The sequence below is a fragment of the Pan paniscus genome, chromosome 2 (genome assembly GCF_029289425.2).
Source record: "Pan paniscus chromosome 2, NHGRI_mPanPan1-v2.0_pri, whole genome shotgun sequence".
Taxonomy (NCBI): domain Eukaryota; kingdom Metazoa; phylum Chordata; class Mammalia; order Primates; family Hominidae; genus Pan; species Pan paniscus.
The window spans coordinates 92174778-92202091 of record NC_085926.1 but is presented as its reverse complement, the minus strand read 5'-3'; the positions used below and the strand labels follow the sequence as shown (position 1 = coordinate 92202091).

The window sequence follows — 27314 nt, the reverse complement described above, 5'->3', positions numbered from 1 at the left end:
CTAATTTCAATATTGTGTGTCTCAGGAAATGTCTCAGGGAAGGCCTGAGGAGAGGTAGCGAGATGAGGGAACGACTGGTCGGTGAAGGAGTCAGGACACGCAGGCTATTTATTAATTAGGTTTGCAGTCTTCTTTGGGCACAATCTGTGGCACTTCAAAACAATTACAATAGTAACATCAAAGGTTGTTAATCACAGATCACCCTAATACACAAGATAATAATTTAAAAGTTTCAAATATTGCAAGAATTACCAAAATGTGACACTTACACAAAGTGAGCACATGCTGTTGCTTGATGAAGGGTTGCCACAAACTTTCCATTTGTAAGAAACACATTATCTGTGAAGCACAATAAAATGAGGTTTGCCTGTATATTTATCTTATTATCAGATAGAAACCACCAGATGGCACTGTGTTAGGTGTATCCTGGTAATTTTCATTATGCATTAGTGTGCTTGTGGTTGGACCTTAGGGAAAAGCAAGATGGCACTTTATGTATCTCATAGGAAGTAATTAAACATGCCAGTAAAGCTTGCTCTATTGCTGAATTTGTGGCTATGATCACTTCTTTACTCTCTGCTACCCACTGTGTAGAAATACACCAACCACAACAGTCTGTGCTACTAACTACTTAACTAGAGAAGGAAAGAACCACTTTGGGTGAAAGGGAGTGTTTTGTGGTTGTTGGACTTCTGCACTGTGGGCTAATAGCAAGAAATGATCTCAGCCACAAATATAACAGCGACTTGGGTGTCTTGCAGTTTACTCAATAATGCTTAGTGTTTCATATTGTGTACCTTACAGACAATATTTCATTGATCCTGAAAAACATCTCAGTGAAATAAACAAGTGGAGATATTGCAATTATCTGTTACAGAGAAATTTTTACCACACAATAATTTCATAAGAACTCAAGTATTGACTAAACATAAATTCAGAAATATATCTCTAATATTTAACTATCTAGATTATGGCTTGTTAATTATTTGGGATGTAGGGCCTCTATGTGGAATTAAAAATCTATGCAGCACTATGATGTGTAGAGAATTACAGTGATTCAACATAGTACCTAAAGGCCTAACTAATTAGTTTTGTGACCTTGGGAAGGTCATATAATGTCTGAGCCTAAACTACTTCATCATAAAATTAGTGGAGTTGAACTATATCTCCATCATATCTGCAGTGTAGTGAAGTGTTTGCATGTGTAGAGTTTACAGTCAGAAAGATTCCAGTTTGAATTCCTGCTCTGTCACTTAGCTGTATGAACTTGAATAAGTTATTTAACTTCTTGAGCCTTAGTTTCAATATCTTTAAAATGAGGATCATAATGATACCTATTTTTTTACTTGCTTGATAAAATCGTGTGTGATTATAAACATAGAGTGTTCAGTATAGTGCCTGGTGCACACTAAGCATTCAATAAATATTAAGTATTATTACTTACAGATACAGACTTAACCTTGTGCTTCTTTATTGGGCTTTATTTACCAGGTTGAACATGCTCTAGGATCTACAGCTGATTCAGGCTGTGCCAGCTCATCATTTGGTGCTACTTAGTTTTTAGTAAATGTAGTAAGTAACAGCTTGCTTTTTCAGCTCTATCTCTTCCGCTCTGTAGTGGGGATGAGCAGGTCTGGCCACAAAGTAAAGGCAAATATTTAAGAATGCAGGAAGGGTGATTTAATCAAAATCACAGCTGGTATGAATGTCAGAGCTTTATCTACTGTTCCAAAAAGTTTTTGGCTTGCAGTAATGTCCTTAGTCCAGGCTGCATCTTGCCAACCCAAGTAATATTTCAAAGGTTGATTTAGATTTGGCTGTTCAAAGCATAGATCACTACTCCAATCTTCCTAACATTTCCAGCCCACGGCCAAGATTCTACCATCCTTAAAAGTTATTGCCACAAACACAGCAATGATACACTGCGAAATTAAATGGGGAAGAAATTATCCACAAGGAAGTATATTTTAATTATTTCACCAAGTTTAGGTCAATCTAAGTGGATTTGGTAGTATTTCCTGATAGGATCTGTGTTTCGGCATTAGGAAAAGGATTCAAAAGTGGCCCACCGTGGTCTAAATCATCTCTAAGAGTATAATATCCAGCATCTCTAATGTTCCCACTAAAATACATAAGAAGATTCTGTGAGAACAAATAATAAGAAACATGAAAACTTACAGCCGTTCCTTGAATCAGAAGCTAAGAATTTTTACTCTGCATCAGAGTAGGGGATAAAAATGAAAATAACTAGCCCTTAAAAATTCAGAGTGACAGACACACGTTCTAAAGATGGTCATTCCAACATATCCCATCCCCTGTGATCTTACAACACTGACACTCCTTCATGAACATGGGCCTCCTTAGTTATGTACTATTAACAATATACAGAGGAAATAACTGTTGGACTTCCATGGCTAGGTTAGAAAAGTCAGTACTACTTCCATCTCTCTGTCTCTCTCTCTCTGTACCTTGCCCTTGGTACTCAGACACTGTATACAGGGAAACCCAAGCCACACAGTAAGTCCACTGTTAGGTTTTCTAGCCAACAATCCCAGCTAAGGTCTAAACCAGCAGCCAGGACTGCTGGCAATGTAACAGTAACTACTAGATGTGTAAATGAGGAGGACTTCTGATGATTCCAGCTCTCAGACTTTGAGATGCCCCAGCTGGTGCTGAGTGGAGCAGAAATGAGCTACCCAAATGCGACTTATCCAAATTGCAGATTTGTAAGGAAAATAAATGTTGTTGTTTTAAGCCACTAAATTTTGGGGTGTTTTGTTACACACCAATAGATAACCAAAAGACCCTGATACACATTTTTTCACATAAATGAAAGTGATCCTTTTGTTGTTAAATTGGAATTGGAAATATTGTGTTCTTCTCTCTCTGCTTGTCCCGCCATTCAGAAAAACAGTTTCAACTGCAAAATTGGACTGTTCTTCCTTTATATGCACTTTTACTATCATTAGAGTTTAGCAGGATATTACCACTAAAAACAATATCATTCACTAATATTTACTGAGTGATTATGATTAAGCATGGTGTTAAGTATTTTGCCTATAATTTCTCATTTATTACCTTCAATAATTACGTAAAATATATAAGAGAAATTCCAAAAAGTTAAGAAATATTCAAAATTTCTCAGCTATAAGCAGAAGAACACTATTTAAAACCAGTATGTTGAACCACATGGAAATATACAACCATTCTCACAAACTCTTACATCAATGAGAAAATAAAAATTCCACTGGGAGCCCTTTGGAAAATAATAACAAAGACACCATAATAAGATAAAATAGTATGTCAAAATTTATGGGATGTGGCCACAGCTATACTCAGAGAACCAGAGTAAAATATATTCAGAATAAAACTAATAGGTTTAAATGTTTTCACTATAAACAAACAAACAGAATAAAAACAAATGAACCAAGAGTTCAATTCAGTAATTTATGAAATCAATATAAGGAAGCCAGAATGGATTACCAATACAAAGTGAAGCTTTAATCAAATAGAAAAGGTAGAGGTATCAAAACAAAACAAAACAAAATAAACCCAAGAGCACTGTCTTCATGAAAAAATAAAACTTGCAAATATTGAATGTAGTAGTCAGGGTAGGCTAACTGTTGCAGAAAAAAATAAATAAATTTTCAGTCACATAATAAAAACTGATTGGTTGCTTATGCCATAATCTAACAATATGGCGATGGGGTCAGGAGGGCTCTGCTTCATAAACTTGGCTTTTTCCATTTTATGTGGCCATCATCTTAAACATAGAAACTCCAAGGATGCCCTGAAAGAGGAAGGGAATAAATTAACGTTAATGGGTGATGTTCACCGACTAGACCTAGAAGCTGTGTAGAACACTTCTGCCCACGATCCATTCACAAGAATCCAGTCACAACCTTATCTATCTCAAGTTGGCTAGGAAGTTTAGTCCACCAATATTCCTCAAAGGAAAAAGAAGTGGATTTGAAAGACACATATCATTGTCTCTGCCACATTACTCTTTTGTGGAGGAAATGTTCATTTCACTTTTCATCCCACATGTGAAACACACTTATCCATACCCCAAGGAAAACTCTAAGTCACAAGCATTCACTGCAATCGGTTGAAAGGTCAAAAACTCCTGATGATATAAAGTCCTTTTTAACTTGCCTCATGTTGCTTCTCACGGTCTGGTGACTAATGAACCAGAAAGAGAAATTATCTGCCTCCCTCTAACACTGACTACATAATGGTGGAGCAGGAACAGTAAAACTGCAATAACCATACCCATTCAAAAAGGGGAAGAATGGAAAACACGAAATAGTTATTGATACGTAGCAATTCTAAAATCCTGTGGGACAGATATTACAAACCTGATTCTGTGCTTTGGAAAGGACATCATATATTCATCACTCCTTTGGTCCCTGGCCTTCTCAGTTGAGAGAGTTTGTTCTTCCATGCCAAAATTCTCCATTGGCACAATTAAAATAAATTTTTGGAAATTATGCCCTCTCTGGGGGCAGAATAGCTTTGGGAACCCACTTTCTGCTCAATGAAGGCTGAAGTTCCAATAATTGTTTTAGGGTTTAGCAGGAGAGTTTTAGTCCCAGTTTACTACTTTTTTTAGGCTTCTAAATTATTTGTTTCCAATTAGTTTGATGTACAGCAAGCATACCCAAAGTCCTTTCATGGCCATAGTTCCCAAATCTAATTTATTTATTTTATTTTTTGTCAACAGATCATTCCAAAATTAATGGCTGCTTTCTTGAGGAGTCAGAATTCCTTGAGGAAACAGGCTTAACTAGAAAGGTTTTTAAAAATATATCTAAAATATTATTACAATTGTTATTATACATAATAATAGGTTTGATAATGTTAAAATATTATTAAGCATTAACTTCTTCTGCTCACAAGCTTTCTCAGTCATATTTGGTATCAAATCTTATTTCTAATTGTTTCAGAGCTAGAAACAATCAACTTTTCCAACTCTTCAAAGACCAGTTTTCTAGATTCATCTATTCCTATGCATCTTGCTTTCAAGTTGGTCAATTCCTTCCCAAAGCTAACTTTATCTTTAACAATCCCAATTAATATTAGCCAACATGTGTTAACAGTTGTATTCTTTCAGTTGACTCCCTTAGGCCAGTCAGATGAGCAGGCATATGGTCTGCCTCCCAATATGGCAGGTTATAACCTTACCAATTGTGTTGTCAGTGCATTATACAGACTGCTGTATTTCCAGCCTCCAGTATCTGTTTCCTTGAACTCTGACACCCAAATGCTAACTCACTCCCATGCATTTTAGATTTTTATTATAGCCACAGCCCACTTGTGAATACATTAAGGAAGACTAGCTGCTTTTGGGAAAAAAAAAACCTCTCAGAGTCTCAGAGGCTTAGCATATCATAATCCAATGCAGATTGACAACAGGGTTTCTATTGCATGCAGTCGTTATGGAATGAAAAGAACCTTGTTACCAGACGAAGTGGTTCATGCCTGTAATCCCAGCACTCTGGGAGGCCGAGGCAGGCGGATCATGAGATCCAGAGTTTGAGACCAGCCTGGACAACATGGTGAAACCCCATCTCTACTAAGAATACAAAAATTAGCCGGGCATGGTGGTGCGTGCCTGTAATCCCAGCTACTCGGGAGGCTGAGGCCGGAGAATCGCTTGAACCAGGGAGGCGGAGGTCGCAATAAGCCAAGATCACATCACTCCACTCCAGCCTGGGCCACAGAGCAAGACTGCATCTTGGAGGAAAAAAAAAAGAAAATAACTTTGTTTTAGTTTCACTGTCTTCAACATATGTTTTCACAATCCATATAGCATCATTCAGCCTGGGCGGAGAGAGAGAGAAAGAGAGCATCTAGAGAATGCACATCCTGCTCTTAATTGCCTCAAAATGAATATGGCACCTAACTTTTCTTAAATTTTATCAGCTGGAACTAGACTTATGTACCAGTGACTGTGTCACTCTTCTAGATGTGAAGACCTGGGAAGCATAGTTTAGTTGTGCACCCAGGTAGAGGAAATGGCTCTGGCCGATATTTCCCAGTTCAGTAGAGCCTTTGCATCTGTTGTAGGCAAACTCTTAGAAAGAGTTTACAGCCTAGACAGGAAAGAAAAGATAAAGCAAGGAAACCCCTCTGCTCAAAATAGGATAGGGATTAATACCAGCAAAGAGATGCAAACATATACTTAATACTATGATCTGGCCTCCTGTGACAACTGGATTCAAGGCCTTGATACCTAGTGACAGAAACAGAAGATAAGGCAGGGTGTGGTGGCTCAAGCCTGTAATACCAGCACTTTGGAGGCCGAGGCAGGAGAATCATCTGAGGTCAGGAGTTTGAGACCAGCCTGGCAAACACGGAGAAACCCTGTCTCTAGCAAAAATACAAAAATTAGCCAGGTGTGGTGGCACATGCCTGTAAATCCAGCTACTTGGGAGGCTAGGAAGGAGAATCGCTTGAACCTGGGAGGCGCACATTGCAGTGAGCTGAGATTGTGCCATTGCACTCTAGCCTGGGCAACAAGAGTGAAAATGCGTCTCGAAAAAAAGAAAGAAACAGAAGATAAAATTGCTGCCTCCAGAAGAATGGAAATTAGGAAGAAATTTCAAGTTCCAGAAAACTAGGTCACCACAGAGAAGACCGCAGTAATGTTTCACCTTGAGGCTTGTAGACCTTTAAGTAGAGTCCTTTATTACCACTTTTCCATTCCACTTTTGTATCACTCCTAAAATCAAGACTGGTTCTAAAGTGTGAGGAGCAGTTGAACCTATATGTGAGGGTTAACCTGCCAAGTCTGGATGATGTACAGACAGAAACCAAAGCACCACACTACTAAGCCTAAAGTAAAAAAATCAAAGTTAGAGGAAAGAAAATCCATGGAAGATGGAACGGGTACTAAAATTTCTCCAATTTATATTTTTGAGAATGTACTGATGCTGAAGACGCAAAGACGTGTAAGGAACATGATGTGATCCTCAAAGGACAGCTTATACTCAAGAGCAAGGCAAAGACTAATTGAGGAGGCATTAGTCAACCCAGTGGAATTATCCCACTTCATTTCCCCTTTGGATGCTCTCCTGAAAATAATTCATTAAAACCAAAGTCTCAGAAGTTTTGACAAGAACAGTCAAAGAGCATTAGATTGCCACATTTTAAAGGATACTGGCTTTTATCTGGGAGGAGAGGTAATATAATTTTTAATGCTTCGAATCCCCAGTTTCACTCTCTGTAGAATGGATATTTTTTTCTCATCTGAGCATCCAGACTTTTTGCCATTATCACTTGTTCTACTAATTAGAAAAGAACATACATAAAAATAACAACTTGAAGTAAATCTATCTATTTTATTTAGTACTATATGAATAATATTAAATTCTCATATGCTGTGACTTGCAATAATCATGTAATTCATTCTGCATCAATAAATAGTGATTTATTCTTTGAAGCTTTAATATGATTCATTTTGCCAGTAGTGTACTTACCTATTAGTTAATGCTTTGCTGCTGCTGACCTCAGTAGGTTTTTTGGTAAAGCTTCGTACAGCCTTCATATAGGTCACAAAAATGCCAACGATGTTCATTATGGTCATTTTCCAAACCACCCAACAGCAAAATGTTTTCCCTCAACTTATTTGTTTGTATGTTCTTTAATTAATGCTCCACCTTATGCCAGATTATAGTGAAATTCTTGTCACTTTACATGCAGCATGACATTTACACAGATACCTGCTGAATTTATCATGAACAATGCACACAGAATTTGTATCATGTGCCTTGAAGGCAGACAAACCAGAAACCTAGACCCACATACCTGCAGAATGAAAAGCATTAGGGAAATTAGAAAAGTGAGAGTCCTTGTAAAAGTTGAAAATGTGCCTTCTTCATCATCCTCAAAGGCATCATGACTACAAATTGCTGTTAACAAATAGATCTTCCAAAACCATTGTAGAATTTTATGAATGTTTTTAGGAGGAGATTGTATATATAAGAAATATTCCTTATCTGATAGACAGATGAGTTTTTTAAAAAAGTCAAAAAAGGTATTTGAAAGACTCTTAAAGGCTTAAAAAATGGAGCCAAACATCCATCCGTTATGGAGAAAGTCCTGCCTGGAGATGACGGGGATTGAAATGGTGCCATTTGACTGTTCGAGGCATAAACATGTCATTGGGAGCATAAAAGAGTTCAGTGAACAGAATTCAAAATTTTTAGATCCAAACTAGTTTCTGGTATGGGAACAGTGAAGAACTTTCTGTTGTAAGGTTGACTTACATGTGGTGTACCTAATATAAGAATGTTCCAATAGCCCCATTTTATTTGATGTCTTAAGCACAGCAAGCACAATACTAACAGTGTTTAACGTAGCCTCTGAAGCTAGGCCATTTGGGCTTCCATCTCTGCTCTGCCCCTAAGTCACTGTGACACCTTAGGTAAATGTTCTAACCTTTATGTTACTTAAGTTTCCTCATTTAGGAAATTTAAATGAAGGGAGGGCTTACAATAATAATGACTTCATGGGTTTTTATGAAGATTAAATGAGTTAATACAGGTAAAGCAATTTAGAATAGTGCCTGGCTCATAATAACCATTCATTAAAAGTTGCTATTCCTAGTATTCCTAACTTACAAGGGAGATTACATCCCAAGTGACTCCCAAGGTGGCACAGATGCTTAACGACCACTATTGTCCCCTTAATTCCATTTCCTGTCTCTCTGTCAGTCCTCTCCCAAAACTTCCCACACAAACTGTAATAAAAAAAAAATCTAGGTTTCAGCAACATCGTAATTTTTAATTCTATTTGTATTCAAACCGCCACTCGCTAGTCCTGTCCTGCAAGTAAACTGCAGTAATCTCCCAACTCACACATTTTTTTCCAACTTTCTTTCTCCTTTAGGGTCCTTCAAGCCCTAAAATGTTTGAAAACCTTTTTCTAATTGAAATACAATCAATCAGGACTTGGACAGGGCTCCCGATCACATTTTTCCTGGATTTCCTCTAAGTAAGTATCAGCACTTACTCAAAGAGGGGCTAAGCCTTTCAGGCTATAGCTGCATGAGCTATTTTTGTGGTCCAATCTTAATCACCAGATGACATTTTAGGGATTTAAACGCCAAACTCGACTGCTTTGCGTTGCATGCAAACAAAACCAGGACAAGATGTTAATAGACCATTTGCCCTGAAAATATCTGACTCCAAAATGTCTGACTCTACAGGTACCATACAGCTACAGACACAGTACACGTCATGCAAAAATGACTCTAAGACCTGGTTTTTGTCTTAGTTCTACCTCCAATCAGCTTCTTGTCAAATAAAAAAGTAGGAATAAGTGGTATATAAGTCTTTAAAGGTTAAGACTCTAGTACAACAGTTTTTTTTTATTTTTTTAAATTATGTGTCTAATTTAAGACTCTCTGTTGCCAGTTGGTGATCTCACTTATCTTTCTCAAATATTTTAAACATAATGATTTTCTCTAAGAAAGCTATATATATATATATATATATATATATATATATATATATATATATGGCTCTCCAAGCAGGAATGAAATCGAAAATAATCATCTAATAAACCATACTATTATGTACAATACTCATTAGCTGAGATTTTCACACAGAAATCTTTTTTTTTTTTTTTTGATACAGAGTCTTGCTGTGTCGCCCAGGCTGGAGTGCAGTGGTGCAATCTCGGTTCACTGCAACTTTCCACCTCCTGGGTTCAAGTGATCCCAGGAATCTTTAAAACACCAACCTAGATAAAAGAAAAAAATTAATTTTGCTGACAAAATTAGATCAATTCATCAGTTAGCTATGCAATGGATATATTTCATGCATGAGGGGATATCAGCTAAATGATCTTAAAGGTTTTCTCTGAAACAGGAGGCCTTGATAGATTTTTTAGAGAGAAAAAAGGCAAAGCAATTGTAAGGTGTTTAAAATTTGTTGTGTCTTTGTAACATGGATGAACCATTTGCTATTTATCACAATTATTAAGATGAAGTTATCAACCTTATGACAGTTTAACAACTATTCTCTTTACCTTTTAAAAAGTGACAGGCTCCTTTCACAAACTAGAGTTCCCTTTTGTGGGCAGTGTGTGCTGTATGTTACAACAATCAAACAACTGTATTTAAAATAACTTTTTTTTTATTATACTTTAAGTTTTAGGGTACATGTGCACATTGTGCAGGTTAGTTACATATGTATACATAAAATAACTTTTTAAGAAGCCCCTAGAATGGTATATGTTGCTAACTCTGTGCATATCCTTTTCTGCAATGATACAATATTGCTAGGATAAGTCCATTAAAACCACATTCAAAAGGAACTGAAAATAAGAAGATAATAAAATGGAAGAATTTTCATAGTCTACATATATAGGAATGTCCTGCTGCAGTTTATATGCTGATGGTAAGAATGAGCAAAGGTACAGTAACATATGCCTTCTGACTCACTCCAGGAGGAAAAGAAAAATACAAATTACGGAGAACAAAACATGAGATAGCTAAATTCCCCATTAATATGTGTTAATACAGATTAAAGGAGAGATGATTAAACCTGGTAGAACTTGAGAACTAGATGAGATTAAAATATTCCAAATAAGTAATTCTTCTTTGCAAGCCCATATATTTATAACGTACTTCTAAATATTTACAACCTTTGTGCTAGCAAAAAATAAAGATTTGTACTATCAAGTCCCAAGATCTATTTGAGTGCTATTTTTTTCTAAACCTGGTATAGACTAGGAAGTTAAGCATCCTTGCTAGGAATTGCTCTAATATCTTACCAAGGAAACAAAAAGGATTTACCCATGCTTGTAATGTTTGATATATTCTTAAATATTTTTTGAAAGAATTCTGAAATAATTATAGATTCAGTGATACAGCATTTGTGATGGGTGAAAAACAGGGTGCACAGAGAAATATCAAGACTTTTGTCATCCTTACCTTGTAGGTAACAAAGCAGGGAATAAGTATGATGAATGCTGAGCAGTCACTTCTCAACATTATATTTAGTTATTTTCTGAATCAAATTTCAGAATTTTGGCTGGACATGGTGGCTCAAGCCTGTAATCCCAGCACTTTGGGAGGTTGAGGCAGGTGGATCACCTGAGATCAGGAATTTGAGACCAGCCAAGCCAACATGGCAAAACCCTGTCTCTACTAAATACAAAAAATTAGCTGGGCGTGGTGGCGGGCACCTATAATCCCAGATACAGGGGAGGCTGAGGCAGGAGAGTCACTTGAACCTGGGAAGCAGCAGTCGCAGTGAGCCAAGATCGCGCCACTGCACTCCGGCCCGGTGAGAGAGCAAGACTCCATCTCAAAAAAAAAAAAAAAGTTTTAAATACCACATATTTTAATAGTCATACACACATACACTCACACTTTCTAAGCAATAGCACCTTAGAATACATTTCTACCTGGTCCCTCAAGCCTAGCCAAAAAACAAAAATCAAAAAAATGAAGAACAAAAGGAAGGAAGAAAGAAAACAGACTTGATAACATTTAAAAGAGAACCATGTGAAAACTTCTGTCAGATACTCCATGATTTCTACTTGAAAGTGGATGTCAGACTGCTGCAAAACCAATTCCTAAAAAGCTCACACCACAAAGTTGACATTTCATTCTTAATTGAGCTTTCAAGAAACAGAACATTTTCAAAGTCTGACTTCTATTTTATGCACTTATTTTTCCTCTGCATTTTTTAACACATCAAGATACACTGAAGTTAATGAAGTCAACGATATCAACGACTGTGATAAAACTACTAACCAGTTAGTGTTTAAACTAGAGAACGAATGTTTAAACTACATTTTCCATGTTCTCTTGACTACTAGAAATTGTCGGCCCGTGAGGATATTTCTTCTATGACTAGATTTTATGCCAGCTACTAAGTTATCTATAAAGATTCTGCCAGGTTTTCAAGTTTATATGATTAACCCTGCAATGCTGGGTAATGATTAGCAATATAGATCTTGAATTTATTTTTAATAAATTACAGGTTAGTGAGAGAAGTAAAGATTACATCCAGCCTTGTAGAATACTTGATTTCATTGATTAGATTATTGCCATAAAATGAGCCAGATTCTCTCACTGCATAAATCCATATATTTTTCTATAGCAACCAAGGGCACTGAGAATAATTTAATTGATAATTCTTTCCAAATATAAACTTTGTAGTACAGTCATGTGTCACATAATGACTTTTTGGTCAACAATGAACCACATGTATGACAGTGATCCCATATGATTATAATGGAACTGAAAAATTCGTATCACCTACTGATGTTGTAGCCATGCTAACATCACAGCACAATGCATTACTTATGTGTTTCTGGTGATACTGGTTTAAACAAACCTGGTGAACTGCCAGTCACATAAAAGTATAGCACATACAATTATGTACAGTACATTATACTTGAAATGATAATAAATGACTACATTACTGGTTTATATATTTACTATACTACACTTTTTATCTTTAAAAATAGGAAAAGACTTTTAGAGTAAGAGTATAGAGAAAGAAACCTATTTTGTACAGCTGTACAATGCATTCATGTTTTAACTAAGTGTTATCACAAAAGAGCCAAAAGGTTAAAAACACTAAAAAATTTGTAAGGTAAAGCCAGACACGGTCGCTCATGCCTGTAATCCCAGCACTTTAGGAGGCAGAGGCGGGCGGATTACGAGATCAGGAGATCAAGACCATTCTGGCCAACATGGTGAAACCTCGTCTCTACTAAAATAATACAAAAATTAGCTGAGTGTGGTGGCACGCACTTGTAGTCCCAGCTACTCGGGAGGCTGAGGCAGGAGAATTGCTTGAACCTGGGAGGCAGAGGTTGCAGTGAGTCAAGATTGCGCCACTGCACTCCAGCCTGGTGACAGAGCAAGACTCCATCTCAAAACAAAAAAAAAAAGTGTAAAGTAAAAAAGTTCCAGTAAGCAAAGGCTAATTTATTATTAAAGAAAAAAAATCTAAATAAATTTAGTGTAGCCTAAATGTGCAAGGTTTATAAAGTCCACAGTAGTGTACAGGAATGTCCTCAGCCTTCATATTCACCCACTGACCCACCAAGAGCAACTTCCAATCCTACAAGCTCCATTTACGGTAAGTGCCCTTAACAGGTGCACCATTCTTTATCTTATATACTCTACTTTTGCTATACATTTCCTATGTTTAGATACCCAAATATTTGCCATTGTGTTATAATTTCCTAGAGAATTCAGTACAGTAACATACTGTACAGGTTCATAGCCTAGGAGCAATAGGCTATACCATATAGCCTAGGTGTGTAGTACGTTATACCATCTAAGTTTGTGTAAATACACTCTATGATGTTCATCGAATGACCAAATCACCTAATTGTGCATTTCTCAGAAAGTATCTCCATCATTAGTGAAACAAGACTGTAGTTTAATAATTTTGATACTTGAAGTCATCACTAAACTCTTTCTTGTAAACCTCTTGTTCACTTTTTTTTTTTTCTGATATCCCCCCTCCTTTCCTCACTCAATTTCCTTCTGTTTGAATGGTCTTCATAGGGTAAGGAAGACTCAAAATTGTGGTCTACAGGATGGAGAAAGCATGATGCTATGCATAGTTAAAGGCATCTGAAGGCTTCAGGATCAATGTTTCTCAGCCTCAGTCAGAGGCTTCAGAATTTCTATATGGAAACAGAGTAAGCAAGATGGTGGGAAAAGGGCAGTTGAAGACGGACTAGAGGATTTGCCTTAACGCTGTATTTATATAGCCATTAAATATGTATTTGGGCAGTCTTGAGGTTGATGTTTTAATTGACTCAACTGATAACTGATGGAGATTTCAGGACTCTCCATTGGTCAAAACCACTGCTATTGACACCTCTACCACCCAACTCTGAGAATCATATGTCACTGAAAATCTGTGACAGAGATTGCCAAATGACAGAGTAAATGCATAGTAAAGTTAAGTGGCTGTTTTAGCAATAAATGAACAAAGCAGGACAGTGAATCAATGAAGTGGGACAATGATAATTACAACCGTAATTGGTGCTTCCATAGAAAAGTCCAGGATATAGTGAATATATAACAAGAAGGCTTAAGATAGACTAGGGAGTTAGGGAAGGACTTTGTAAGGAAATTAACACTTAAGCAGCTTTATTTGTATATTCCACACATATGAACCAAATGCAAATAAATTTATTTGTTGATTGAACAAAAATTTCCCAAACTTCTAACATGTGGCAGGAACTCATCCGAGTGCTAGAGGTACAACAGTAAATGAAATAGACAAAATCCCTGCCTCCATGTAATTTAAATTCTGTACTAAAAGACAAAAAATTCACCAGTATGGTGTGGGGTTTGGTGCTCATCACTAAGGAAGCAAATAACTGAGATGAGTCAGATGCATTCTATGAATACTCTGCAGCAGTTAGAAGCAATAAACATGTTTTATTTAAACATGGATAGATTTCTTAAAACATGGTATTGAATAAAAAGAGTAAGATATAAACTAGGCTTTAAAACATAATACCATCAAAGAAAATTAAAAATAACTCCCACATAAAACAACACTATCTATATTACAAGGATTTAAACATATCCATCTCAAACAGATTAGAGTTGATTACTATGTGTCTTAGTCCATTTTATGCTACTATAATAGAATATCTGAGACTAATTTATAAAGGACAGATTTATTTCTTACATTTCTTACAGTTTTAGAGGCTTGAGAAGTTCAAGGTCAAAGGATCCACATCTGACAAAGGCCTTCTCGCAGAAAGTGATGGGCAAGAGAGCAAGATAATGGCATTAACCCATTTGTAAAGACAGAGTTCTCATGAATTAATCACCTCTTAAAGGTCCCACCTCCCAACACTCTTGCACTGGGGATTAGGTTTCTATCACTAACTTTGGGGAACACATTCAATCCATAACACTTTGAGAGGAGGAGAATGAGAAAGAGAATCAAAGATGAGCCTGGGTTCAGCGGCTCATGCCTGTAATCCCACCAGTTTGGAGGTGAAGTTAGGCAAATCCCTTGAGCCCAGGAGTTCAAGACCAGCCTGGACAACATGGTGAAGCCCCATTTCTACAAAAAAATACAAAAATTAGCCAGGCTTAATGGTAAGTACCTGTAGTCCCAGCAGTTCGGGAGGCTGAGGTGGGAGGATCACTTGAGCCTGGGAGGCAGAGGTTGTTGCAGTGTGCCAAGACTGTGCCACTGCACTCCAGCCAGGGCAACAAAGCGAGAGCCTGTCTCAAAAAAAGAGAGACAGAATCAAAGATGAAGAGGGAAACAACAATAAAACCAAACAAAAGGTAGACTTTACAAAACCTGATAATAGGATGTCAAGGACTTAGGAATCTGATTACCTTTTTTGAATTCCGGGTCCCAAGAACAAAAGGAAAGGAAAGGCATCTTTTCCTATTTCACATCACATTTTCACTTTTATTACTTAAAAATAAATATACATTTCAAATATTCAACAACATAATCACGTATTTTTAATTTTCCCTTTTTTTAAAAAAAGCGAGAAACTGGCCAAAAATTAAATTCAAAGCTACCATTGCATAGAGCAGGCCTTCCATGTTCCATGCAGATAGAATAGAGGGTTAAAAAATAAGTCCACTTCTTAGAGGTGGGCATTAACTATTTCCACAATTATGGTGCAAATTTATTGTGCAGACACCTCTTTCTGAAGTGACCTAAATAAATTATTGCCCTCTCATCTATGAAAGGTCCCAGTTACTCCCAAGGAGAAGAGAGACCTATTATCTAAATTATTCAAAAACTATAGGCTGAGAGTCTTAATTACCTTTCTAATTCATAAAATTCAATTGTGTGGGTCCTTCCAAATAGAGATAAGTCTGTGTGTATGTATTATTGGAATGATTGCTCAGTATTTGTTGATCTTTTTATTGTGAACAGGAGTATAATTCAGGATATAGAGTATTTAGCAGTGACATCTTAAAGTTGGGTCATTTTGAATTACTTTTCCTGGCTATCACTATTTTTCCTGGAGTTCATAGACTCAACCACAGGGATCTTCACAGCTTTGTAGAATTTGCACAACTCTTAACAAGAGATAGGGGAATCATTCTGCCCTTGATTGGTTGGAAGATTGGGATTCTTGTAACCTTCCTATAAATTAGAAGTAAATATATATTGCCTGTTAGCTAGTACCTCATCCTCTTCTGTAGCATAAACTAATTAAAGATGCAGAAGATTATTGTTGTAAAAGGCTGATTCTGCCATGGAAAAATCCATTTCCTCTCATTTGATTTTATATTTAAAAGTCTTTAAATGATATAAAATAGTCTAACAAGATGTTCCCTTCCTTTTCCAGTGAGATCTAATCCTATGAGTTCTGAAATAAAGAAAGGGAAGCTAGCAGAAATGAAAACAAAAAGTCCCCAGGAAACTCATCTTAGAGCTATTCCAACCAGTTTTAGAAGCAGCTGTCCAAAATTAACAGTTCTCACTTTTTTTGGTCCCAGAGTCACTTCACATTCTTAATTATTGAAAACTAAAAGAGATTTTATTTATGTGGGGTATATCTCTTCAAAATTAAAAGTGAGAAGTTATTAAAATACCTGAATGCACAAACACACATTCCATTAGCTGTCTGAGTAATGATATCATCGCATACCATGTAGCCTCTGGAAATCTCTACTGTGGCCTGGTGTGAGAATGAGGGTGAAAAAGGCAACTAATGCTCTAATGTTGTTAGAATGATAATTTTGGTCTTGCAAACTCCCCAAAAGTGTTTTAAGGACCCCTAGGAGTCTACAGACCACTTTAAGATCCACTTTTCTGAATGAATGAATGCTAAAATATATTTCTATAAGATTATATAGCTTTCATATAAGAATGTGCTGAACCTCATTTTTCCCCAAAGTGATGGGGTCAGGCCAGAGAACAGCCAGTGGTGAAATCTCAGGACACCCTACTAGTGATGGTATTCAGTCCTTCCATGAAGACATGGAGCCCATTCCATTCTTCCACCATTAACCGCCTGCCAGAAGAGCCACCCGCTCTGATTTCCCTTTCCCTTTCCCGTTTCGCCTTTTAAACCTACCTTTCATTTGCCCTATTCCCTCCCAGACTCCCTCCCAACTGAATACATATAATAAACTAATTGCCTTTAAATGTTCATGGATATATGAGAATAGTGTGTATTTACATTTTAAACTGAAAGCTATTAAAATGACCTTAAGGAATCAACTTCTAGTGATAAAAATTTCTGAGGCAAGAAATTGGTGGAAAATTTCACCTGGCAAGAAATTTCAGTTGTCAACAAATCACACCAATAGCAACCACCTATAGATGAAAGAACAACTCTAATTTGAAAGATGCTTTTACACTTTTAAATATCTACAAATCCAGCTCAATGCTTGACATATTGCAAGTCCTCATTAATGTCAAAGTGAGTTCCACTGAATTTACCATTAGTCTCTGCATAAAAACAGAAACATCTGAAAGCAGATGGAATTTCCTCAAGTTATTAAAATGCAATCTACTGTGTTTTCTATGCACAAAAATGCACTTCCAGTACATTTGCAAAGTTAAGGCAATTTCCAAAGGTCCTGAATTTTAGGATTTAGAGAAACAAATATATCTTCTTACTCAATTCTTCCTTTCTAAATTCCTTCTTTTTTTTTCTTCCTTTTTTTTTCAACTAATAGTTATGGGGCACATACTGTTGTGCCAGTCACTATTCTCAATGGTTTGGACTTATGATTGAATAAATATCAATCAATATCCAGGCAGATTTCTCACCTGGGAGGTGCCTATTTTCTGTAACACAATATCTGACAACATATTAAATAAGTAAACTATATGATATTCAAGTTGCTTTTTCCCTGTATGATGTTGATTAGAGATGGTCCAAAGCAGAATTTGTCGGAGACATGGAAGGTGGGGTGAAGCAGCAGTCATTAACTCTCTGAGGGTCGTCTTGGTTGGATGAGGTGAGAGGCAGAAATGCATGTGCTGATGGTTCCAGCTTGCTCTCCCTGCTCACATCGAGTTCACTTTCCCATCAGGTGGACCTGCTGGCCAGCAGCAAATCTGGGCCCACTAGAAGACACAGAGGCAGGCGCTTTTCATAGATTCTTATTTATCTAGGAGATGGAGTCTCGCTCTGTCGCTCAAGCTGTAGTGCGGTTGTGCTATCTCAGCTCATTGCAACCTCTGCCTCCCGGGTTCAAGCGATTCTCCTGCCTCAGCCTCCTGAGTAGCTGGGATTACAGGCACCTGTCTCCATGCCTGGCTAATTTTTTATATTTTTGATAGAGATGGGGTTTCACCATGTTGGCCAAGCTGGTCTCGGACTCCTGACCTCAGGTGATCCACCCATCTCGGCCTCCCAAATTGCTGGGATTACAGGCGTGAGCCACCTCGCCTGGCCACCTTTCATAGACTTCTATACATATCCCCTTTGTATACCCCACGGGATGTGCTGGCTCCCCAGATTTCACAGCAAGTTTCAACATTTTCTGCACTAGATGGCATAGGAAATCAAAAAAATAAAACATAAAACTAATGTTTTCCTGTTGCTGCAAATGCTTTTCCTGTTCTAAAGCCTGATGTAGGGAGAGAAGTGTGACATATTGTAATAAGCACATTTGAGGACCACACAATCTGCGTTCTAGTCCTGTTACTACCATGTGATAGTGCTACCCTACTGTAAGGGTTTTCACCTTTGGCAATATTGACATTTTGGTCTGGGTAATTTATTGTTGTGGGGGCTGTGTGTGTTTAGCAGCATCCCTGACCTCTACCCACCAAATGCAAGTAGCACCCCCTTCTCCAGCTATGACAACCAGACATGTGTCCAAACACTGCAAATGTCTCCTGGAGGACAAAATCACCTACGGTTGAGAACCACTGTGTTCACGAGACAGTCACTGTGTTCATGAGATGGTTCTGCTTTTCCTCTTTTGTAAAATGAAGAGATCATATCTCTGTCAAAATGTTGTTAATTAAATGAGATATTTATTGTTAATAAATATCTTCTACAGATATTTATTAATATTGACCAATTCATTTTTAACTAATGGGTTTTGCCTTTATGTAACCACTTGCTTGGGGTTTTTCTAACTCACCTAATCATAGGCACTAATTAAACATTTTATCAAATACAGATAGTTACCATTTAATCTTCTTTTTTTTTTTAACAGAGTAAGGTAAATATTCTTGGTCTGTGCCTATTTACCAGGAACAGAGGCACATTTCCCATTCAACTCAACAGTTATCTCTCTGATTGCAACACAATATTTGATTCAAAAATTCATATTCAGTTTTAGAAACACTCACAGGGTAGACAACTGCCACTACATTTGACAGTGCCTTTTACATTTCAGCAGCTTTCCCCCCAGTCTGCATTACAATTCAGTAGAGGATGATCTACTATAGCAAGAAATGGTCTGGACAAGCTTCTGATTAGCAGGAGGTTCCAAACAGCGGTGTCTCTGCCAGACAGATGTCAGCAGAATCCAACCTCCCAACCTTGTTGCAACTGTGCACAGGAGCTGCCTAACCACGGTGCTGTGACATGGCCATCATTAGTTAAGATTTCATACAAAGATGTTCAATAATAAATCCATTTTTTCAGAGGTCAATATGTATTGGCCCTTCCAAAACCACCCTGGCATCAATCCCAGGACATAATTTATTGCCTAATAAGCAAGCAAGCTTTTCAATGATTTGCTCTCCCCCAGATCCCATTCTTTATGATTTGGCTGTCCTGATGCCAACTCCCAGAAACCTGAGGCTAGGTGGGAAGGGGAGGCGGGTCCTTAAAGAGACCGTCAATGCTACATAAAAATTTGGAAAAAATGGAAGCACCTTTACCTGATTTGGTAGTTGTCACTGATTGATTCACACTGCATTCTTCTAACTCCTCTTTCCAGAAGTCTGAGTCTATGTTAGTATTATAGTTTCCTATCAACAGCTGTCCTTTCATTTTTCCTCCCCACTTTCATTTTGCCCAGAAATCTCCTATTTAATTCCACCCACATGCTCCAGTCTAGCCACCCTGGAGAAGTTTCTGCGTTAATCAGTAAGCTTTAGCTTTTCCTGGCTAAAGCAAAGGGGCAGCTCAGAATAAAAGTCATCTTTGGCCCTTTGCATTGGGGCTTCCACCTAATTGCCTTGCCCTGCCTTCTCTCTTTGCACATCTCTTACACACTTGCAAGAGCTGGAGTTCTTTCTCCAGCAGCTGTGTCTAGCTTATGGACTGCTCATTCCTCTTCCTGACACCTGCTTCTCACCAATACTTCAAGTTATCTTCCCTGGCAATGGTCCTTCACCCGACGTCATTGACACTCTGGTGTTAGAACACCTGAGGTGTCAGGTAATGCTGAAGTAGACTACATTTGACAAGATAATGAAGCTTCAGAAATTTTGGGCAATTATGGGCCAAAATCATTGCGTACAAGGGAAAAATAACTCCTACATCAATGCAATTCATCCTTTTAAAAGTAAGCTGTTTTACTAGTATTTTCCTTCTAGCATTTTGTTAAGTTTAATAGCTTACTGAAGACCACAAGAGGAAGAAAGCTGGAGAATGTGGAAGAATTTCTAGCCTAATACATTGTTATTCACATTTTTTCTAAATAATCTAGTTCCAGAAAAGAGGATTTGTAAGAGGTAATGAGGGATTAGTATTGGTTCAACACTCTTTTCCCTCTTCCACCTGATCCCATGCTCTGCTTGAAATCACTGAATGGGGTATAATATCAACCTGTCAGTACAATCAAGTTCAACCTATTACATTTAGGTTAAACCTGAATTTTCTTACAAGAGTACCAAGTCTAGAAGCTTTAGAAGATGAAACCAATGTCCTCATATGAGATTGAGAGAGTGCTGCGTGACACTAGTAAGATCACCATGTCAATATATCTAGCAAAGTGTTTCTACAGCTATATCTGTACACAATTTTTGGATATTTGGCTTACTATAGAAGTTTGATAGAAAAAGAAGTATAAGGGTAAATGATGGAAGAACTGTTTTGATAATTAGCAGAGCACAATGGAAAGGTAGAGACAGAAAAACTGTTATTTTCACTTTCTGCTTCTGGACACCAGAAAGAAAAAGAAAAATCACTGCCCATGGTAACCTCTGAGGTGGCAATTTGAGACATTCCAAGCATTGAAATTCTAAAAGAAAGAGAGTATTACCAGGCCAATGCTAGAAGAATGATGAGAGATTGCTTGGGCAATGCCCAAGGGGATGAAGTAGGCTGTGGGATAAGAGAGCACACAGACAGGGTGTCACTCATTAGCTTTGTAAGATAAACTTCTCTCCAGGCTCTGGCCCTCAGCCACGTCCCTTATTTTGTCAGGACATCAAGAGTAAATCCATCTTTCAGGGCTAAATTCTTATTAGCAAGCTTATAAAAGGAATTTATAAATCCAGAATTGGATAACACGTTGGATAGCAATGTGTTTTTTATGCAAAGGATTTGAACCATAGCAATTTAGCTAACTTAGAACTACATTTCCCATAATTAACTTCCCAGTGGTTCAGGAGAGCCCTTTTGCATAAGTTTTGCAAGTTAGACTGAAGCAGTGGCCATATTGTTTTCATCCTCAGGCTGGTACAGGGGCACCAGGCACTCTTCCAACCCATGCTCATTGACACCTCAGCTGACACTGGATTAACATGGGGCAACACCTAGCCCTGCAGCTGCTCCAACCTAACCTCAGTTGTCCTTCAGGTTCTCTGTCTTCTTGGCCCATGTGTGTGTTAAGCTCTATGACAAAGGGCATCAATTTCTCCTGCAGGCCACCAGCACCATTGAAGTTGGAGGCAGAGTGAGACCAGGGTTTCAATCCATCCTCTTGGACTGCAGCTTGAGCCAATGGGTTACAGTTTTCCTTTCTCTCCCCACTCCAAATCTGTCTTCTTTTCTTGAAAGTCCTGCAGACTTTAAGCTCCAGAAAAGATGCAAAGGCAACAGCCTTGCAGAGGCTGATTAACCATCTCCCATGATTGCATAAGGTACAATCTGTATAAAAAAATCTTAGTGGTTCTGCTTCTCTGATCCTACCCTGACTGTTAAAAGAAAAAAAAAAAAGCTAGTTAAAAGATAGCTAGTATGGGTCTCAAATTCTTCAAGCCCATGTGACAAGCATACTTCTCTGTAGACAGAACTAACTGAGAATGAAATAATAACCAGAAGTTTGCTTAAAAAGCTTAGAAACAGAACCGAACATTAATTAAATGAATGAAACATGTAATGTAAAATAGATGTCTTCATATAGCATCTTCTTGCCAGTTTACTGTAATCTAAGACTCTCTTCTCTGAACTATGTTAAGATAGACTTTTCCAAAGTGTGCCTCTATACCCTTTTCAATATGGCCAAGAGTGAATGACCAATGTCTGTCTGATTGATACTTTTTTCCTTTGATGCATTAATCATTCAATCATAGTTCAATCTACATTGTTTTTTGTTTTGTTTTGTTTTTGTTTTGGTCAGCATGAGATGACTTTGTGTATCTCTTTTCTCATGTCTTATAACCCAAATACTGACCAAAAAATACAGGAGATCACATTTCTTCCCCACAGTTGAGAAGCTTTACTTCATTTCTTAGGTTCTGCAAGTTAGAGATAAACTTAACTTCTCAAGCAATCTTTTTTATGAGGCAAATACCCTGTGGAGGCTAGCAGACTTTTTCATCTTAGTATGAATTAACTCCATCTGCTTGCTTTCTTCTTGCTGTGGTCAGCTGTGCTAAAAGAATCGGTTTTTTAGCAGAGTGTTAGGAAGGCAGAAAAATTGTTTTAGAATGCAGGGATCTTTGAGGGAAGAGGAACCCAGTTGAATCATCACAGGAGAAAGTGGGCAGACTCATGCAGTCTAATGGTTCAGGGCTTCTGAGAAGCAGGAGAGGGAACATGCTCAGGATATGTTTTCTGACTCTAAATTCTGAAGTCATAAGTACTTCAGTAGATGATCTAGATTCTTCCATAGATTCTTTCAAGTCTCAGACATTGATTGAGAAAATTAGATGGTGAGTTGTAGTTCATAGGCTAAGTACATGAACAGCTCTCTCCCCAGTCAGACATCAATACCATCTTCATCTATGGTTCTCATTAGATGTCCTTTGAAAGGCTTTGGCACATATGTGTGGCATCCGATATCTTGATAATTGCAAAATAATCAAGCTGCGAGCAGTAATTATTGACAATATAGAAGAATCATTGTATTTTTGCTGTTGTTGTTGTTAACTTGAATACAACCTCCAAATTAAGTGCCAAATGCAAGCCAAATGTGAAGTTCCTCTCTCTATCAGAACTCCAAATATTGGTGTTTATTTGATTCTTAAAAATAGTATTTTCAGCCTTAAAAAGAAAGCTTGGAATTATTGGAATAAAAATGAAGGAGTGTATATAACCGTATTTTATAAAATTTCACTTTCAAGCAAACTTTATGAGGCATTTTATTTTGTATAGAAACTTTGAAATAGCCTAAAGGCTTTCTTTGACCAGCTGCATATTCTATCTCTTAAATGTCTTCGGAGTGAAAAGATTCCCTCAGCAGAGGCACCTGCAGGATGTGCAGCGATTCATTTTTACTCTGAATATCAGTTCTGTGGAAGCATCAGCTCTACTGGCTCATCATTTATATTCACAATGGACATCTGGAGCCAGAAAAATGAAACATTAGACTTGTTTGTGTTGTCAAATTAAAAGGGAAAAAGAGAATGGTTTAAAGTTCTGAGAGTCTCTGTAACATTTAATTATGCTTTCGACTGCAGTCCAATCAAAAATATGCTTTTGCAGGAAAATGGGCACCAAGAAAAAACATGCTTTGCTATTCAGATTGTTGCTAGGTCAACCTCTCAAATCACAAGCTTGGAGAAAAGCAGCCACCACAACGGGTATAGAGTCTTTCCTCTGAAGAAGCCGAACAGCTCCACCAATATCCTCAATAGGACTCTTTCCTTACATTCCCAGGGGATGACATTATTCATTTTTTTCCTGACTGAAGCACTGTGAAGCCAACTGCATTTAAGAAGTTAACTAGATCTGGAAGATTGTGTTGCCAATATATGTACCATCCAGCTCCCATAAGATAAATTCAAATCCAAAATATATGACTGGATACCTAATTGATAGAGGAATGGTATACAGTGCAAAGAATAATATTTTGATGATATTCTTATGGAAATTTTTGTTTTAGAAATTTTTTACATAAGAATTTTAGTAATTTTCAAAATCACTGCTCAGAAAGAAAAGGGCTTTGCTGTTAAAAAAAAAAAAAAAAAAAGTGTGGGCAGGCCAAGTGTGGTGGCTCACACATATAATCACAGCACTTTGGGAGGCCAAGGTGGGAGGATCACATATGGCCAGGATTTTGAGCTCAGCCTGGGCAACATAGTGAGTCCCTGTCATTATCGTAAAAGAAAAAAAAAATGGGGGCATTATTAACAACTGCTGCTTTCTAATTACTCTTATACTGATTGTTCCTGGTGAAATTGTTTCAGATATTGGGCTATTTCTAGCCTAATTCAATCTGATTCAAATTAATTTAATCATTTGCTGAAGGTCTGACAAGAAAAACTTCAATAGGCAGATGATGGCATTGGCGAAAAAAAAACTGTTTTTCTTTTCTATCTTATCCAGCCATTACATCAACATTTATTGAGCCTTTACTGTGTTTACTGCACCACATTAAATAACAGGGAAAATTCAAAATGGAGTTTACAACCTCACTAGAAAGAAGGAACACAATAAATGGAAACAAGAAGACAATGATTTCTAAAACTCATATTTCACAGAGAAGTTTTGTGCAAATTAGTGATATCCCTTTGTTAAACTTTCCTTCTCTACACACACACTGATCCAATGGGACAATTTAAAACATTGTACCTCTGAAAGAAAATCGTATTTGAAGAATAAAACAAACCCCTTAAAACTCAGATTTTCTAAAAAAGTTGAAACAAATTAATAACTATGAAGTTGGATACCAAATTCCTAAGATGAGTATACTGTAAGAGAACATATGAACAGTATGCAAAACTTGTCATATTATGGTTACCACATGTTGTTTATATTCAAAGTATTCTTTAAAATACTAGTACTTTTGAATAAATTTGTTATTGTTCTGAGAGACTTTACTTATGAATTGACACTTACTTCTAAGTCATTTTAATATTACACTAGACCTCATTTTTTAAGAGTTTAGGATTGTTTGGTTTTGGTTTTCACATTTCTACAAACGTTACAATTCACGTCACCTGGTAATACCTCTGAGACGCACCATGTATTTTTATTTAGCAAACGACATGGGGTTGGCACAGTGTTCAGGCTTGAAAATCTGTTCCTCACTTATTCATACTTTTTAACATACTAACAGCAGCTAGTCCTTATTTTTTCTAATTCACAAAAGTATTTAGATTCTATTCTTAAAATTGTCTTTACTTAAGTTTTGTTCCCTGTACAAGATGGAGATATTAAAATAGCAGGCTGTCTTTACCTCACTAGGATATTGCTTGTGGTTAACCTGTTCATGCCTAAATGTCCAACATCAGTTTAAGGAACCCATCAAGTAATGGTCGTAGCAGGTATGGGAGGCTTCTCCTCTACTTTGAGCTCCCAGTTTCAGTACAGTTGCACATCCTGCCAAGCTAAGTGGTGATCAGACCACCCCAGCTTGATTTTCAGGCCACCCAGAAAATCCAAGCAGATGTTCTGTTAGAGAAACATGTTTGAGAGCCAAAATATATCATGAAAAACTATTGCTTTAATTCTTCCTGTAACCCTCAAGTGATTATATCATGAAGTGTAGATTGCATTTCTCTATATTTTTCCTATAGCTTATCACTAGCAGGACAGCAGAAGCACCTATAAAACTGGAGCTTTCTCTTCTCTAGCTCAGAGTTTGGTTCTCAAACTTTTCCTACACAGCAGAAGAACTTGGAGGGCTTGCAGGGCTCCACCCCTGGAGTTTCTGATATGGGAGGTCTGGGTGGCACCTGAGAATTTGCATTTCTAATGTGTTTCCAGGTATTGCTGCTGCTGCTACCCCAGAAATCAGGCTTTGAGAACCACTGCTGGCCTCACGGCTTTTCTACTTATTCTAAGATTATACACATATACACAAAACACATTCTCCATACAAATATTAAAGGTATCCAGGCCAAGCCATTAATCTCAGTTCAATATAAGAGCTCTCCAGTGTTCTCTCATTAAAGTCTGGTGCTGTGGTGGGCTGTCTGCCTTCTGAGAAGTGGGTGTTGCCAGGCTCTGCTCTTTCCTTCCACTCATGTCCTGCCCCACTTGCAAACTGTTCATGCATAGGCTACTAGCTGGAAATAAGATTAGAAGGTTCTTAATTGGCTGTTACCTGTCACTGACTTAAGCTGGCTTTGCGCACTCTAAGCCTGGCAAATGTGGAAAGCCAACTCTTTGTCCTGGGTAATTTTTTGGCTCCTTTTGGTGTCTCCCTCCACCCCAGCATCCCAACACCCTGAACCTGCCTGACCAAAGCCCCAGTGATCAGGGCAGTGTCCCTTCTTTGCCTGGTGGCTGTTCTCTAAGTCTCTGCTTCTCTGGAAGTCTACTCGCTCACAATTTCTCACCATGGGAATGTGCTTACCCTCCCTGTGAGGCAGGATTGTCTTCTTGGTCACTTTGCAAGCTAGGGACCTCCAGCTGGTGATGCCCCACCTGGGCCTCACACGGCCACACTACCTGTTGCAGAAGGTGACCCATCCAGGCCGAATCGGCTCATGCACTGCTTCCCAAGTTCTTGTCCTGCACCCAAGAAGAATGAGGATGCGCTGACAATCAAAGAGTGAGCAAGGCAGGGAGTTTTATTGAGTGATTAAACAGCTTTCAGCAGAGAGGGGACTCAGGTATGGTCCTCCTACCCAAAGGCAGGAAAGTCCCCCTAATATGGCTGAGTCCAGGGCTTTTATAGGCTCAGAATGGGGAAGGGTCAGGTATTGGAAAAGGCAACATTTGATTGGTTAAAAGGCAGTATTCAGAAAGAATCAGTCAGGAAAGGGCAGTCAAACAGGAACAGAAGTTCTCACTCTGGGTCACGGAATTTCAGGAATCAGCAGTCTGGTCTTTCAGCCTTCAGGCTATTTTTGCCTCAAAGGTAGGATTTCACCAGGGACCCACTCCTGTTTGCCTAGGCATTTGGCTGCCTCCTGTTGTTATCACCTCAGGGTTCTCTAGGGCAGCCTTTGAAACAGTTCCAGGCCAAGTCTCTCCTTCCAGACCTTGGCCCTGGAAAATGTTCACACATTTCTTGCCCCAGTGTCATTGGGATGTTTTTACTTCCCAAATCCAGCTGTCAGTGAGCACAAGCT

The 27314-nt window shown here is 37.9% G+C and overlaps 1 long non-coding RNA gene across 9 annotated transcripts in view; it reads right to left on the bottom strand.

Moving 5' to 3' along the window:
• Window positions 1-3433: 3433 nt before the first annotated feature.
• LOC117979712 (uncharacterized) overlaps window positions 3434-27314 on the bottom strand; it is a 63758-nt gene continuing 39877 nt past the window's right edge. For 5 of the 9 annotated variants that reach the window (XR_008624778.1, XR_008624779.1, XR_008624777.1 and 2 more), the window contains 2 exons: window positions 5455-5736; window positions 3434-3790 (listed from right to left, as the gene is read on the bottom strand). This is a non-coding gene — a long non-coding RNA (uncharacterized LOC117979712). Of the gene's footprint in view, window positions 3791-5454; window positions 5737-14687; window positions 14750-15114; window positions 15236-27314 lie in introns of all 9 variants that reach the window. The other 4 variants (XR_004670621.2, XR_008624783.1, XR_004670625.2 and 1 more) reach the window with 2 other exon arrangements.